The sequence below is a fragment of the Lathyrus oleraceus genome, chromosome 1 (assembly GCF_024323335.1).
Source record: "Lathyrus oleraceus cultivar Zhongwan6 chromosome 1, CAAS_Psat_ZW6_1.0, whole genome shotgun sequence".
NCBI classification, from domain to species: domain Eukaryota; kingdom Viridiplantae; phylum Streptophyta; class Magnoliopsida; order Fabales; family Fabaceae; genus Lathyrus; species Lathyrus oleraceus.
The window spans coordinates 339,014,296-339,020,009 of NC_066579.1; positions in this window are offsets into that span (position 1 = coordinate 339,014,296).

Below are 5,714 nucleotides of genomic sequence, written 5' to 3' on the forward strand. Positions count from 1 at the left end.
CATTCGATTTCATGATGAATCATATCATGAAACAAAGTCACCATAACTCTCTGATATGTGGCACCGGCGTTCTTGAGACCGAATGGCATCACCTTATAACAAAAAGTGCCCCATGGTGTGATGAACGTTGTTTTCTCCATATCATCTGGCGACATTTTAATTTGATTATAGCCAGAAAAGCCATCCATGAAGGAAAACACCGAGAATTGAGCTGTATTATCCACCAACACATCGACGTGAGGTAATGGGAAATCATCCTTCGGGCCAGCTCTGTTCAAATCCCGGTAATCCACACACATTCTCACCTTTCCATCTTTCTTCAGCTCTTGACACTTCTGCTTCCCTGGAGGACAATCTTCTCTCAATGGTAGCTTGTGCACAATAATATCGGTATCCCACCCTGGCATGTCTTGATAGGACCAGGCGAAGATATCAACATACTCTTTCAACAAGGCTACCATTCTGCTCTTGACATTCACCTCCAAAGCGGCCCCGACTTTTACTTCTTTTCTGACCCCCTCGGTGCCCAGATTGACAACCTCAACTCGCTCCTCGTGCGGTCGAATCACCTTCTCCTCTTGTTTCAACAACCTGGCTAATTCTTCCGTCAGTTCACAATCTTCTTCGCCTTCTTCTTCGGCCTGGTATATCGGATTGTCGAAGTCATATCGGGGTGTAACAGAATTGTTATCAATGAGATCCGGAGAATGATCGCATCTGCATGAATGTTGATTCATGCATTGCTTTGGAGTCGGGACGAGACCAATCAAAAGGAAGAAAAATGAAAATAAACATTGCCATTCTTATTTTTATTAAACTGCAAAAATAAATGAAAAACAGGGAACACCGCTTTTAATACAAAAAAACATCCATTTATTAATGATGCAAAATGTTGCAAAAATGAAGCACATGAGGTGGCCCTTACAATGGACCATTACGTTTCGGGCAAAACGTATGGCTTTCATGCAAACAGAATTGAAAAACAGAAATATTACTCTTCACGTAGAGTGCCAGTGATGATCTTTTAGGCCTTCCAGTTCTGGACCTCCATCCCTGGTATGCACGATTTTATCCAACGATCGAGCTCGCAGTCATTGTCGATCTCTTCACCCACCACACAGACGCGATCTGGATCTGGCATTCCCGCACTGGTGAATGCGAACGGTTGACGACGTCCTCTTTTTTGTCTAGACAAGCCTTGGCCCGACTGATAGCCAACCCCAAACCTATCTGCTTTCATCGCAATGTCTATCATTCTTCCCCAGCCTTGGGCTTCTCCATTCTTCACCACTTCCATGGCATGTTTATAAGAAGAAATGGACGACTTCTTCTCTTTCTCAGCAAAAATGGCATTCTCTACCTTGACGGTTTCAAACGCCTGACATGGTGTTTCGCATAGTTCACCGTCCATTTCCACCTCCATCATTCTCTGAATCGTCTCCCTCATCATTACACACCCATTTGTAGCGACAGCCGCACAACAATTATCACAACCAGGGAAGACTCCACTCTTCATCAGATGTCTCTTGACCACAAACATTGGAGTCCTCAACTGATCCACATCTGTCACCTCTATTTTTCTCTTATCCTCTGGCGTCACGTTCACCCCCATAGGACCACGCATCGGCACGAGATTAGCACTAACATTCGGCGTCAGTGCAAAATTGATGGCTTTAGAATCCACCAAACCTTGAATGACATGCTTAAAAGCTCTACAACCCTCAATGTTATGCCCGGGTGCACCAAAGTGGAACTCGCACTTGGCGTTCTCATCGTGACTTGCAGACCCTTGATCTAGTCTCGCCGGAGCCAACATCCTCGGCTGAACCAACCCTAGATCCTTCAATTTCTTGAACAGAAAGGCATACGTCACAGGTGGTCTATCAAACTGACGATCTGTCGTCCCTCTTCTCACCTGGCACCCAGCTCTCTGTGCTCTATGTTGAGATGGCTGCTGCTGCTGTTGCACATATTGATTACCAGTAGGAATCGTTACTGTAGCAGCATACGGGTGGTAACGATCCCTACTGTGTCCCCTTTGGGCATACACATCGCTCGATTCACCTTTCTTCTCGCGTTGACCGTTATCAAATGGCTTCTTTACTCCATACGACGGAGCATTTCCCTGTATTTCCCCTATTCTCAGCCAACTTTCAATCCTCTCCAACCTCTCGGAGATTGCTCTTTGACCCAAGGCGAACCCTTGAATGACGTTGATCAATTCACTCATCTTCTCTTTCAGCTCGAGAATGTCAGCGTTGGGTGGATTCATCATTTTGGGTTTGTTGCGTCTGGTAGGGTATCTGTACGGATGAGCTACGTGCAGAGGATGATTCTGCGTGCGCGAGCAGTGATTCCTAAGTCAATCAAACACGTTGGATACTGACGCCTGCAAAATAAAAGACAGGTTAATATGACTCACGCATGAATGCAATGTCTATCCGTATGAGGAACACTCTGTCTTTCAATTCTGGCTTCATCGAGACGGATAATAATTTGACAATAACATTCTGACATCAGGATGTCTCTCAACCAGAATCTCAATCGAGAATGTACCTTGAGTATGGATAGACATGAGTTAGATGCGGATGAATGCAAAATGGGAATGATGCAGATGCATGAATGCAAGTCACTGTGCCATCCTCCAAGTCATCTGAAGATCAACTGTACGGAAGTTCCGGTCTCTGAACTGATCACAGCCATCTGAGGGCCCGAGTAACCACAAATCCAACTCGTGAGGTTCCGAAATAAACGGAACCGGAGGATATATCACCATCATCACAGGAAATCCACTGAATGGATGACAACAAGATTCCTCTAAAAAAGTACCCTCAAGTTCAACCCGGGGATCCGAAATAAACGGAACCCGCTGATAAGTACCACGAACAGCATTCCGGCATCTCAGAAATAAATATCCATAAATCCGACTGAACCAAAGTCACCATCAGTACCTGTAAATGATTCACTCCCGCCCCACTCACGGGTGTCATCTAGGCCAAAGTAAGGTCAAGAGAAACGCAGGATAAACAATCCTTTCAAGAATATCATCATATGCACACCAGATGTATGCAACGATAATACCCCATCAGAATCTGAACTGCTCGTGATATCATGTTCTACTAAGTGGCGCCATACCACCCACTTCCCATGAATCACTCTATTCCTAGGTGTCCTAAAGTTCACTCATAGCCTGTGTATTGGGCCTTTTACCTCTTGTGAGTCTCACCCAACAGAGAAACAGATACACAGCCAGCACAATGATAATATGATGCATGCAAACATATATGCAAATATATACAATCATAGTATAATAATCATCAATGTCATAAATAAAGCAGTGAAAGCAACCAAAACTATCCTAGAGAGCGCTAGGATTGACTCGCTTAGGGAAATGCTAGTCCCCAGCAGAGTCGCCAGCTGTCGCATCGCGAAAAACAACCGGCGGGAAAAGACACAGAGCCGCCACCGTGCGTTATTTATCCCAAAGGAGGGAAAGGAAACGCTCGAAGTAAACCTGGAAAAAGGAAAGGAATGGTCTTACGACCAGAGATTGCTAGGTACGGGATTCGGTTACGCAAGGGGAAGGTATTAGCACCCCTCACGTCCGCCGTACTCGACGGGATCCACGCTCAAAAGAATAGGATAAGGTCGCTAACAAACTGCTCAAAAACTGCACCAAACTGGAATAATAAAACAAGTGGAAGAAGATGGAGGAAGGGGACTCGGCAGGATGTCGCATCCCAGGCCTACGTAGTTTGTCAGAAACAAACATTCGAGGAAATGGGAAACATGCTCGCTAGGACATCACATCCTATGCATACGTATCTTCTCTAACCAGAGTAAGAATCAGAGCACTCGTAGCTCGGCTAACACACGCCGAAACAAAACACTGAAAAGAGACACCGAGACGTAAAGAGAAACGCAACAGGAAACAGAAGGCCAATAAATGGACTTATATCCGACTCCTAACAAACAAAAGCAAACAGATTGCAACGAGGGCAAGAGAAAAGGAAGGTCTCGATCGCAACGAGGGCGAGAGAAAAGAGTCGCAACAAGGGCGAAAACCGGCAAGGACTAAATGTTAGTCATCAATCAAACTCGACAAGACATCGCATCTCGTGCCTACGTATCTCATCTGGACATGAGAATCAGAGTTGTCGTAGTTCGGCTAAACTATTTCTATTTGTTTTGTGTTTTTTAGGTGAACGGCGTTACTACGCGATCTACCAGATGCTCGACCTTTGGAGACTTACTCGCCTGTAGTAGAAGGAGTTAACGTGTCCTTAAGAGAAGATAGAGTTTGTTTGTGTTTTAGGAATGCTCATGCAAAGAAGGAAGTCCTAGACGAAGGAACCATGCTACCTTAGTTGACATGCAAACGAGAGACTATACGAAGTCTAGCAATCCTATGGGGATACAATAAGCAGGTCTCAAAAGAGAACAAAAACTGGAAATGGAATGCCAATCAATGGGCTTACATCCAACTCCAAAACAAACGGGAAACAGAAAGCCAATCAATGGTCTTACATCTAACTCCACAAAACAGGAAACAGATAGCCAATCAATGGTCTTACATCTAACTCCACAAAACAGGAAACAGATCGTCAATCAATGGTCTTACATCTAACTCCTAAAACAAACAAACATGCATGAAAAGCAAACATATGAAAGATTCACAAATAAGCAAACAAGCAATCAAGCAACACACTCTATATTCAAACAAGAGGCTCAGACAAGTTGGTTGGGCTTTAGTCAAGGGGTCATATCAACCTCGACAAACAAGCCAAAACTGTAGGGGTGTTTTTAAGCTCTTAACCACTAACATTGAGAGTTAGGGTGAAGCTGATGAAAGGAAATGAGGATTAGACCTCATGCTCTTAACCCTGGCCTGGGTGAGCTTGAATCAAAGAATGCGTGGGGATCCAGAATGAGGGACCCTATTCCACTTGACTGACTCTATACAAAGATCTTGGGTTATGTTCAAGAGCATCAGCATGTAGTGCGAGCATAATGAACGACTCAACGATTAACAGGGGATTGATTTCTAATCCCTTCTATCTGTCAATTGCCTCTTCACTTAGGAGGACTTAACAAGTAACATGCCTCACTTGGAGGTCTTCAGCACAAATATAAACAATCACAGTCATTGCCTCTTAAGGAGGACTCCAGCCAAATGCCTGCCAAGAGAAACGACAGGGCTTCCAGACTACATGGAGTGAGAGTGTTTACCTAGGTGGTATATCAATCACAAACCAAAGCAAAGCTCAAGCAAGAGCTGAAAGCGACTAATGTACCTGTACAAAAGCCAAACAGTCAATATCATATTCAGAAAACCAAACAGACAACACAATGGAACATCCAACAGTTCTACACAATGCAAGTCACAAACGCAAGCACTCAAGTGAGTTCATCACATCAATGGACCTACAACACAACAAGAGTTAGTAAACAAAGCAAATGGCATCTCAAATGATGAGTCCACACCAATCATTAGTGCTAAATACCTGAAACACAAACACAATTGGTGACTACAAACCACTAGTACAAAGACTAGGGTCAAAGGCAAGTCAAATAGTCAAAACAGAAGTCAATATTCCACATGAAGCACATTCAATCAAATAAGAACATGTCCTAAAAAAGGACCAAAGCCAAATCATTAAGCAAAGCCATCACATGAACAAGATGAGGCAAAGGCAAACAATGTGATCACATTT